Raw genomic sequence first — 12,524 nt, forward strand, 5'->3', positions numbered from 1 at the left:
TGGACATGTACTGATCTTCAGCCTTAGAGGAGTATTATTAAACTCAATTAATGTCTGAGAGAGACTAAGCCTACCATCTACCAATGCTGTGCTCTGACCATTTCATTAATATTATGTAAACCAGTTGCTTTCTACAAACACACTCTTTCCCACATTAGCCAGATAAATATCCTCCCATTCTTCACCCCCTATCGAGCGATTTCTTATCTGCTTTCCAGTCTCTGCTCAGATATCTTCTCAGAAAGCCCTGCTCTGAACTCCCTGTGTAAAGTTCATTTTCAGAGCACTCAATTTGTGTCCTTCTTAGAACTTTTAAAAACTGGCAATTATTTGTTCATTTACTAACACCTCATCCCTTTCCTTTCTGCACCAGATTATAAAGGTACAGGTCTTTGAATCTAGGTACATCCATTCTCCCAATTTTACTAAAGTAACTTAATTGTTTTGTTTTACACACAGAAATTAAAAGGGCAGAATAAAAACTTATCCTCTCTTGCTCTGAGTATCTGAAGTCTTAGTTCTCTATTTCCTAACTGGAAGAGAAACCAATTTTTGTTAATGTTCCATTAATAGGTCTCATTAAAAATCTATTGCACGAGAAAAAGAAGTGAAGAGGGTATGGAGGAGTAGTGACCAGACTGAAAGATTAAAGTAAATGTGGAGATGAGATACTGACCCAAACAGAGGGCAGGAACAGGGTTATAAGATGGAGTACCATACACCCCAGAGAAAATCCTAGAGGAGTAGTCTGAAACTACTATCTGAAACTATAAGTAGTCTGAAACTATAAGAGGGCTTGGAAAAGCCTGATGTGTGGGCCTACCTAGAGACAGTTTGTACATTCCTCTATTAGCATAGGAAATCTCCATCAGCTCTTCAGAATTTTTGGAAGGCCTTCCAGTGCATACCCATCAGCATATTAACAGGACTCAGACTCTGTATAGAAAGAAAATGGAATACTCAGTAATTATATTTTTCATTTACTTTGAACAAAAGCCCTTGCAAACATCTCTTTTTTCTTAATTGTACCATTTAGGACATGAGAAAATCATGAAATACAAGCCTATCTCTCAGTACTTGAAACATTTTTGCTTTAATATACCATTCTTTCATAAAAGAAAGGCAATTCCATCTGTATTCTATCACTGATGAAGTTTGTGAAAGTATTATACAAAATCTGGAGTTCAATGGAGTTAATCATAAAACCAGCAGATACAGCTAATACCACGACTGTGCTGTAAATACTTTTACAACATAACAACTTCTATTTGGGACAGAATTATTTCTCATAATTTTTCTACAACATATTTAATTCCTAATTAGGCAAATCCTAGGGTAATATTGAAAATATCGTGCATTCCCTTCCCTATTTGGATGTCTTTCAGTTTTCTTGCCTAATTGCTCTGGCTAGGACTTTCAATATTATGTTAAATGGTGAGAATAGACATTCTTGTCTTGTTCCTGATCTTAGAGCATCACCATTCACCATGATGTTAGCTGCAGGCTTGCCATTTTTTTGGCCCTTATTATATTGAAGTAGTTTCCTGTATGCCAACTTTGTTGAGTGTTTTTATCATAAGTGGATATTGAATTCACTGTATTAAATTAATATTGTAATGGACTTGTCCTCCCCAAGTAAATGTCAATGGACCTTGGGAAAGGTTGTTACGAAAGAAACTCACCCAGAAAGGGAGAATTAACTATAAGGGTTCACTTGACTTTTTTAGGGAATTACAGCAAAGATTTTGCATAAGAGAATGGCCAGCCAGACTATAATTTAGATATCACTCTCTTATGCCTTAATGAGAAAGAATCCTGTATGATTGTTTTTTGAAAAATGTGGCTAATTAGGAACCACTTCCTCATAGATGTTAACAATTTTACATATGTAATTATTTCATAGAACTGCTCTTTGAGTAGCTTGCATTTCTGGTTCAGGGGTTTATTAGTTTACATTTTAAGTACTCACTGCATATGTCAGGCTCTATGCAAAGCATGTTGGCTACATTATTCTGGAAGATAGATTTCATTATTTCAATATTTTAAGGCAAATGAAGCTCAGAGAGGTGTGATACCATACCCACTACTGAACAGTAAAGTCAAAGTTCACACTCAGGTCTGACTCTAACATCTATACCACACTAGTCCTGACTCATGGCTTTGCTTACATATCACTTATGTTCTTATTTAAAAATTGAAAGATGCAGTAAAATGCAGAGAGTAGCACAAGTTGGTAATAAAGTTAGACACAATAAAATGCCAATTCTGGCATTTATTTTTGGAAATTGGCAATGTCCATCTTGCAGTTCAGTAGAATTTGGAAACTGGTTGTAATCATGTTTTCATCATAAAATGACTGTTACCGAAACTTACTTTGTGAGCTGCAGAAGGATAGTTCAAAGTATAGGCTCTGGAGCTGAGGCTTCAATCGTCACCCTACCACTTATGTACTGTGTGCCCTTGGACACATTCCACTTCCTTTTGGTTATTACCTAAAATGGGATTCATCTGTAATAACAGTACTGATCTTTTGGCATTTGTGAACAGCAAATGAGTTTAATATATGTAAAGCATTGAATTGACACATAAGTACTCGAAAAATGTTAGCTCATGTTATCCAAATCCAAAGGATTATTTTAGCCCTTTCATTCTTTCTTTTTAAAACTAGACTCCATTTGGGGGAAGGCTAGGGACTGCAATTTAAGATTCACAGTAAAACTGAGGGAAAGATACAGATTTCCCCTATACCTCCTGCCCCACACATGCATAGCCTCACCCAATGATCAATATCCCCAAGAGTAGTACACTGGTTACAAATTATGACACAAAATTTGACATGTCATTAACACTTGAAGTCCATTGTTTCACATTAGGGCTATCAGTGGGGTACAGTCTATGGCTTTTGATAAATATACAATGGCAGGCACCTACATGTTATCAATCTTCTCTAAAAGGGCCCCAGGTAACTGAAGGGCAGCCAGCGTGGAAAAGCAGTGCTTTAAGACTGACTGTGCACTACTACAAAGAAGCATCTTCCTACACTCACAAAGGATACATTTCACCAAGAACCGCATCACACCTCACTTTGAGCGCCTGCTGCAAGCGAGGCCAAATGTGAAGGGGCGGACACAAAATTTCAGTCTTTCTCGTGCATCCACACCCGCCTTCCAGGCCCGGATTATTATGAAACTCGTTCCGCGGGGTCCAACTGTCCCCGGAGCTAGAGGGACCACAGCTATACCAAAGAAAGAAGGTCCTCCTTTATAACATCAGCAAAGGGTTGCTCGGGACCGAAGTTTCCTAGGAGAAGGAAAGACCACAAAACCGCCACATAGACTGGAAATGATGCTCCAAAAACCCGAGACCTTTTTCACACTCCGACTTAGCCGGAAGTGACGCCACAGTCCGCGCGCAGGGCTTCCCGAGGGAGAGACGAGCGGGAGGGGGAGTGTGCGGGGGCTGGAGGCGGGGCGCGGCCGTAGCTCCGTTTCCGGTGGCTCTTCGCACTCGCTCACTCCAGCTGCAGCCACTCTTGTCCGTGGCTGCTTCCTCCATCCTGGTATTTTTTGGAGCCTCCATCCTGGTTCTTCCAAAGTGCCCGGACCCAAAACAGGAAGTAAGTGCTATGGAACCTTCAGGTCCCAACCGCCGCCAGGACCGCTCCGCCCAGTGGAGCCTGTCCGGCCCCCTTACTGCCAACCTGCTCCCGCCAGCCGGCGCAAGCAGCCGGCGCCTGGGCACCGCGGGCGGGGTCGGAGCTGGGCCTTGGTGACGCTGAAGCCGCCGTCCCCGCACGCTCAGGCCAGGCCTCCCTCTCGGGGCCGGGCCTCTGGCGGTGGCTTAACCTGCAGAGTAGGCTAACGGGCAGCGGCTGAGGCACAGCGGCGATCCGGCGGGGGCGGAAAATGGCGGCGGCTTCGGAGGAGCTAAATGGCGCCAGGACCCCTGGGGGTGGGGTGGGCCGGGAGCTTCGCTAGAGAATTGGGCCCGGGAATGCAGAGATTAAGGAACCTCTACTTGTTTTCTCGTGGTGTTCCGTTTTTGTTTCTTTGTTACATTTTCGGTTTACCATGTGGCCTACTGAAGGAGAGGCGGGTTTGGGTGGGATTGAGAGAGTTGGGGCTGGTCTCGCCCCCGCCTTTTTTCTTTCACCCTGTTTGCGTCTTAGACTCTCCTCCCAGCTTTTCGGGTTCACTCGCTCAGCTCTCCTGGGCCAGGCAGAGGGAGTCGGGGTTGCTGGCCAAACTGTCAGCCTGAGCCTCTCATAGAGGAGGGACCGGGCTGGAGTGCGGGGAAAGAGGCCGAGCCGCGCAGAGGATAGTAAGGCAAGTCTGCAGCATAGGAATTGTCATGTATTTTGCCGAGTTTCGAAGAAGTTTTTTAAATTTTTAATCTTATTTGTTCTCCAGAATAGACTGTTTTTGATAGGCTCTTCAGAGACCTAGGGTGTTTTAACCCAATCTCCGGCGTCGGTTTGAGAGAAGGGGCCAAGTGCAGTTCTATGCAGTTGAATGATACAGCACATGTTTTTGTAGTAATACTGAGTGTAGATAAGGAGAGGGTGATAATTCCATGAAGTATAAGTCAGGGCTCCTTTCCCTTTCCCGCATTGGGTCTGGAAATTCAAATTCAGTGTGGTTGCTTTTCTCATAACTTGATTAATCGTGTGCCTCATTTCTGACAGGCGAGGCTCCTTGTGACATCGACAGAAATGCATCATCTGTTGGATTACTTTCTGAATGCAGTGTTTTATGCCTAGAATAATATTTTGAAATAAATTTTTACCTTTCACTAATTATACCTTTATTTTTAATTCATGAAAGGCAATTAGCCATTTATAGCTTTCAAGCTCCAGTGCAAAAAAATATTCATCCCGTTGTGTTATAGTTTTACAAATAGAAAATCTATTTCTTTTTTAGTTAGGGATTTTCATATATTTCCATTACTTCAGATTGAGTTAGTTTTAAATCTGCTTCAAATAACATTTTGAGTATTGATGTATTTTTTTAATTACTGGTAATTCTAGTTATTTATCAGCATTTGAACGTTTCTAGACTGTGGTGGTGATAGACCAAAAAACTTAGCTTTTTACTATCGTGCTGTAGTATTGATAAGATTTCATTTATTAGGGTAGGATTTCAAAATTTAAGATTTAGGGAAAAGATTGAAAATGCATTCGTTCATGTTTCAAAAATTGTCAGGCTCTCTGAGTAACATTTGGTGTGAGTAGTTTTTTTCTTCATTCACACGGGTCAGAAAACAGGTTGAACCTCTCTGGACAAACATTACTTATTATGAAGAAAAATACATTTCATGTTTTCTGACAATTTTATCTCATTATTTCAGTTCCCATATACTAACTGCTTTTGCGTGCCACGAACAAGTTAATTTTTTGTTTTTTTTTACTATTTTAGTTGATAGGCTCACCCCAAAATAAGCATTATTTGAGACTGATCTAGAACCTGCATATTCTGCATGAATCTCTAATTGATTCAGTTGCGCTAGATGGTGGAGCCAAAATGCTATTGCCCTGTCTTCATCAACAGTTACTGGGCTAATACATCCTTACTTAGAACTTTTAAGTGCATACTTTGAGCAGTTACATAAATAGGTTTCTCTGAGTGTTCAGGTTTTAGAAGAATTTTGAGGGAAAGCAATAAAAAATTTTGGAGTTAGAATTTGAGCTTCAAAAGCAGAGCATGGCTGGGGAATGGTTATTTGTAGAGAATCAAAAGAAAGTAGATAGCCTCTTTTTTAAGTTCTCTTTTTACTAGGAGTTTTGTTTTGTTTAAAGAGCATAGAGAAAGGTTATGTCCTTTGTCTCGGAGGCATCAGGAGAGCTAAGTTAATTATAAGGTTAGTTAGATGTTACTAGTTCGTACTGAAATGCAAACAAAGCTAGCCCTTACTTTCCCCACATAGTGCTTGTCTTTCTGTTCACTTCATTTATCTCTCCATCATCTACAGACTAATTTTTATTAATGTTGTTGTAAATTTGTATGTCCTGAGAATAATATACCGTTATTTAAACAGTTGCTTTTGTTTTGCTTCATTATGTTGGCTTAATTTAGCACCTGTGAGTATGAATAAGGTAATTTGAAACAAGTGTCCCTAGGGATTGACAACCTTGCACACAGAGGTTAAAATATTGAGGGGGTTGCCAAGTGGTTTTGCAAGTATTGAGGTCCTAGATCATTTGTATTAAACATATCTATTGCAAAGACATGAAAACTTTAGAACAGCCATAGTTTAGGAAGGGTACCACTTTAAAAATATATATAATATCTGCCTGTTTAACACTGAGGTGTTACCTGTCTTCTCAGAATGGAGTTTTCTTTTTTAATAGTTTTCTCTTACCACCATTATTTTTAGCACTTTGTTTTCCATAGAAAAGGATTCCCTAGGAATTGGTACTTCTAAATACTGAATGATTTCAGTACCAAAGCCTTTTCTATTCCCAAATGATGTGAAATGACCTGAGAAAGTGAACCTGTTGCTAGGAGTGTTAAATGTATAAAGTACAGATGTATGTGGCATTTGTTTTCTTAGCATTTGTCCCCCCTTTTTTTCCCATTTGCAAAGAGAATTCGTGTAATCACAAATAGGTATTTTGTTTTTGCTTTGATTACATAAAGGTAAATGATAATATGAATAAAAAAAGGAAACTTTTTATTGTGTTTCAGCCTTGTGGAAAGGTACCCCATTCCATTACTGAGTAACAAGAAGTTGTCAGGGATAAGCACACTGGAGAGCTCATTATAAATGATTTGATTTTCTTTTTTAATGTTTACTCCCTTTTTTTTTAAGCTATCATTTTGGTTTTGTACATTATTAGTAACTTTTGAGGAAGTGTGCTTCAAAAATCAATTTCAGTGTAAATAAGGATTAGAATAATTTGATATATTTCCCTTAAAGATTTTCTAATGGTGCCTTGCATAGTGTTCCATTTTGAATGGATGAAATCTTAAGATGTAGCCCAATATACATTATAAGCTCTTAAATTATGCACTGGCTGAAGAAAAACAATCTTACTTTTTAATAAGCAATACTATTTTCTTGCCAAACCAGGTATGAAATGCTGTACCTGTATTTACTACCAAGTTTATCTCCTTACTCTAATGATACTGTTCTCAATAGTTGGTAATTGAATTAGCATCTCAGGCAATTAAAGCGTGTTAAAATAAACTTCATGAACATATTTATTGACATTTTATGGCATATAGTCATATTTTACTGTCTTAAAACCAAGCCACAATGAACATTAGTTACCTTAATTCACTCAAACTTTTCCACAAAGTATACAGAAGAGCTAATCCCCAGGAGCCATTAGACCATAGTACAAAGCACTCAATCTCAAGTGTGAAGTGTCCCCACTCTTACCATAAATAAAATCAGTATTCTCTGGCTTTGTCTGTTTTCTGATGAATTCATTCACCGATTCTCTTCATGAAGACTTTATATTTAGCAAAGAGTTTCATTCTTTCCAAAATAAAAATCTTAAAAACATCTTTCAATTATACATTACTAAGCAAATCCTCTTATAAGCATTTTTTGGAGCTTTACTTACATGTAATGTAGGTATGGGGGTAGTCAAATATGGAGGCCATCCTTTATAATAGCATGGCCTCAAAAAAAATTCAGTAATTGATTCATGGTTAGATTGATTTAGATACTGTGTTTTCATTAAAAATGCTGCAGAAGAATAGTAATGTTAGGAAGATGCTCCTAATTATATAAGTGCAAAAAAAAGTTATAAAATATATGTGACTGTTTGGAAGGCCATGGCAAAAAAGAAGAATGTGAGTAATACTGTTCTCCATACCATGTAGTCTCATCCCATCTTTCAATGTAGAATCAACTCCAGGTGTCTGGGTTCAGCAACTGTTAGCTCCTGTGCTTTCTCATGATCTTAACTAACAGAATCTACCCTTACTAGTACTGTGCTTGGGAACTGATAAAATTTATCAAAAAACTATTTCCAAAACTAGGAAGAAATGCCATTTTCCTTGGTTCTAGTTTTGGGAAGATACTTGACATTTAATTGCCCAGAAAGTCGGAACAGTTATGTAGAGGAAATTAATGGAGATACCAGTCTAGAGTAAGATCCATTGAACAAAAATTTTGCAGTAATACTGGAATGGAGTAGGGTGAAGGAGTCATTTCTTTAATTAAAGTCTGTTAAATAACAGATCCGGGAGTAGTTGTTTTTGTTGAACATTAGTGTCCTCCTGTCATTGGGAGCTATAAATTAAAATCTCGTTTAAATGTGAATAAGTACTATATTGAACATTATACATGGTTTGTACCACATTTCAGGTGGCATTTTCTTGATTTTATTAGGGTATTGTTGCTATTTAAGATAGACACCAAATGATGGAAACATGCCAAAATCCCATTTCACCAGTTGAAATGGCTGTTAAAATTTATCTTTTCTTGTATCTTCTCATTTCTAGTTAGTGTAAAAATAGTGTATATGGTAAAACCATTACGGGGAAAGAAAATATAAATAGGCTGGTGGTATGCATTTATATGCCCCAAAGAGGACCAGAAAGTTGATGGTAGAATTGGAGGTTTCCTGATGTATGTATCTCATGAGCCAAATGTGAACTGGTTAAGCATAGTGTACATGTATAATGAATTAGGATATACCACACTAAAATACTTAGCTTTGTAAATGCTGATTATTCAACATCTCTTATACTCTGCCATATCAGTACAGATGTGTCTAAGTAACAGCTGGCTTCACAGTGCTGCAGTATCTAATATTTCCTCAGTCTACTTACCTTGAAAGCTAAACTTTACAAAAAACTTGTTTGTCTTGGCTTCCCTACTTCTGATTCTCTGTGCATTCAGTAGGGCTTCTGCCCCTACTACTCTCCTGGAATTCTTTCTTAAGGCCACCAATGTTCTGTGGATTGCCAGATCAAATAGTCACTTCATCGTCTCATCCTCTCAGCACTGTTTAACACAGCTACTTAATGATCCATGAAAAACTCTCTTGTCTTTCTTAGTTAATACCTGTTAGTTTCCTCCTACATCACTGGGTGGTCCTTCTCAGTCTCCTTTGCTGCATTATGTATTGCTTGACTTTTGGCTGTTAGTGCCATAGACCTGGAATCGAGGTGGTGGTCTCTAGCCTCTCCAGGTGATCTTTTAAAACAGTTTGCACATCACTAGCTCAAATTCACAGGTATCATCCATGCATATTCCAGCTTTCAACTGCTGGTTTGACATCTTCATTTGAGTGCCTTACATCTTTAATTATTAATGCTAACAGTAATAAAAGTATTAGTAGAGTTAAGTGCCCCCAGATGCAATCAGCAGTTCAAGCCAAAGGCTAGGAATCTTGAGATAACTCCCCTTCGTTAAATCTCCAGTCATTCAGCACATCCTGTCAACACTGCCTCCAAAGTAAATCCTCTGTCCAGCCTTCTTTGATTCTACTTATTACAGTCATCTTTTCAACAACAGTTTGTCCTCATAAATTACTCTCTTACTCATTTTCTAAACTGCAGTCTTGAGTGATCTTTTAAATATGTAAATTATATTCCCCAACTTAAAACCCTCCAAGGCTTTGTAAGGCCTTGTGAGATCTGTCCCTGTCTTTATAACCAACCTTAAATTCAGTTGTTGCTCTCTAGGTGGGAAGTCTGCTCTACTAGCTGCCTTTTTTTTCCACCCTCCAACAGGCCAAATCAGGTCTTACCTTTAGGGACTTTGCTATTTAATCAAGTCGTTAGCTTGCAGTGGTGTATGTGGAAGTGGTGTCTCCTCATCTTGCTATTAAGGCCATATAAAGTAGCCATTACGGCAAAGTTCAGTGTTTGTGGTGTAATACTATTTCTGTAAAAAGAATGTAGCAGAAAGGGATATATTGACATATATGCATAAAATAGCTGGAAGGAAACACGAAAAATTAATAACATTCTTTTCCTTCAGGGAGACAGACTGGGAAGTAGATCTCACTGTATAACCACCTTTACCTTTTGAATTCTGAACCATGTAAATGTCTTACCTATTAAAAATGAAACCATTTAAGTTTCTTAAATATTAATAAATACACTGATCTTATGGCTCTATGAAGGTCGTAGGGGGAAACTCCTGGGAAATGAGAGCATGTCTAAGGAGACAGGGTAAAAAATGCCACTCTATCCCCGGTGCCTAGAGAATGCCTGGCACATGGTAGGCATGTGATACACATTTGTTGGTTGAACAAATATGCTTGTTGATCTGCAAAGGAGCATAAAACTTTTAAAAAATGAACCAAGATTCCTGATTTAAAGCTAGTACACTGCATGGGATAACCTTTGACCAATCTAGGTTGTCAAGAATCAAGTACTTCATCTAGCTATTTCAGACTGTTTTTCCTTATCTCACCATATCTTCTCAAATCCACCTTTGGTCTTTTCTTTTTCCCAAAATTTTAGGTTAATTTGGGTCCTGAGATTGACATTCATTAAAATGCTAAACAGGTAATAATTTTCCACCTATCAGATGAGCAGCTGTGCTGTTTTTTTCATTTGTGGCTTCTCATTCAATAAAAATATTGGCAAGATTACCAAGACACCGTTTTTACCTCAGTGGTTAGGATATAAATTTGTAAAACCTTTCTAGAACATAAGATTGCCATAAGATTTTAGAGTTTTACATTTTGTCATATTTGATCTAATAATTTTCACTAATATTGTTTGAAGAAAATTATAAATACCTTTTTCTGTATGTTTTAAGGAAATGAAAAGTTGGGAACAACTAAGTATCCACTGATAGGTTAATTGTTAAATGTCATTTTTTTATGCATTGCAAGTTGTGATACAGAAAACCTCAGTTAAATACCTTTCACAGAGAACCAAGATGGCAGCGTGAGTAGAGCAGCGGAAATCTCCTCCCAAAACCATAAATATTTTTGAAAATACAACAAATACAACTAACCCTAAAAGAGAGACCAGAAGACACAGGACAACAGCCAGACTACATCCACACCCGCGAGAACCCAGCGCCTCGCGAAGGGGGTTAAGATACAAGCCCTGGCCCAGCGGGACCTGAGCGCTTCTCACCCCAGCTCCCGGCGGGAGGAGAGGAGTCGGAGCAGGGAGGGAGAGGGAGCCCAGGACTGCTAAACACCCAGCCCTAGCCATCCTCACCAGAGCACAGACACACGGTGTGTGTGTGGGGTGTTGGATACTAGGGGAACATACAGTAAGACCTGTGAGCAGGTCCTCATAGCTGGCACACCCGGGACAAAGAAAAGTGAGTGCTTTTTGAAAGTCTTAAAGGGACAGGGACGGACCCCACAGCTGGACAGAAGTGCCCTGGGACACTTAGCCCAGCAGCTGCAAATCCCAGGGAACTCTGGGTGCCTGAACCCCCACAGCGCAGCTCAGAGGCCCCTCACTGTGATAAACAGCCTCCCTCCTGTTCCCCCTCCGACGCAGCTCTGCCATATTGGAGTAGCAGCCTGAGGCAGGCCACGCCCACAGCAACTGCAGAGCTAAATAAACTCCATAGCGGCCGGGCAAGATCAGAAGCCCCATCTGCACGCAGCTGCCCCGCACAAGCTGCTAGAGGTCGCTGTTCTCCCAGGAGAGGAAGGCCATAAACTGGCAAGAAGGGACTTTCTCTTACCCAACACACGCACCAGCTCCCCACAAATATATCTGTCGCCATGAAAAGGCAGAAGAAATTGATACAGACCAAGATCACAGAGGCAAACCCTGAGAAGGAGATAGACCTAACCAGTCTTCCTGAAAAAGAATTAAAAATAAAGCTCATAACCATGCTGATGGAGCTGCAGAGAAATATGCAAGAGCTAAGGGATGAAGTCCAGAGGGAGATTACAGACATCCAGAGGGAGGTTACAGAAATGATACAATCTCTGGAAGGATTTATAAACAGAATGGATAAGATGCAAGAAGCCATTGATGGAATAGAAACCAGAGAACAGGAACGTATAGAACCTGACGCAGAGAGAGAGAAAAGGATCTCCAAGCATGAAACAATATTAAGAGAACTGTGTGACCAATCCAAAAGGAACAATATCCACATTACAGGGGTACCAGAAGAAGAAGAGAGAGAGAAAGGGATAGAAAGTGTATTTGAAGAAATAATTGCTGAAAACTTCCCCAAACTGGGGGAGGAAATAATCGATCAGACCATGGAAGTGTACAGAACTCCCAACAGAAAGGACCCAAGGAAGACAACACCAAGACACATAATAATTAAAATGGCAAAGATCAAGGACAAGGACAGAATTTTAAAGGCAGCTAGAGAGAGGAAAAAGGTCACCTACAAAGGAAAACCCATCAGGCTATCATCAGACTTCTCAACAGAAACCTTACAGGCCAGAAGAGAATGGCATGATATATTTAATGCAATGAAAGAGAAGGGCCTTGAACCAAGAATACTGTATCCAGCATGACTATCATTTAAATATGAAGGAGGGATTAAACAATTCCCAGACAAGCAAAAGTTGAGGGAATTTGCCTCCCACAAACCACCTCTACAGGGTATTTTAGAGGGACTGCTCT

At 39.5% G+C, this 12,524-nt stretch overlaps 1 protein-coding gene across 2 annotated transcripts in view; it reads left to right on the forward strand.

The window, feature by feature from the left end:
- The first annotated feature begins 3,459 nt into the window (after window positions 1-3,459).
- The window catches only part of DMTF1 (cyclin D binding myb like transcription factor 1), a 44,363-nt gene continuing 35,298 nt past the window's right edge, over window positions 3,460-12,524 (forward strand). For both annotated transcript variants that reach the window (XM_036911850.2, XM_036911851.2), the window contains exon 1: window positions 3,460-3,616. The gene's annotated coding sequence lies outside the window, so the exon portion shown is untranslated. The remainder of the gene's footprint in view (window positions 3,617-12,524) is intronic.

The sequence above is a fragment of the Manis pentadactyla genome, chromosome 7 (assembly GCF_030020395.1).
Source record: "Manis pentadactyla isolate mManPen7 chromosome 7, mManPen7.hap1, whole genome shotgun sequence".
NCBI lineage: Eukaryota > Metazoa > Chordata > Mammalia > Pholidota > Manidae > Manis > Manis pentadactyla.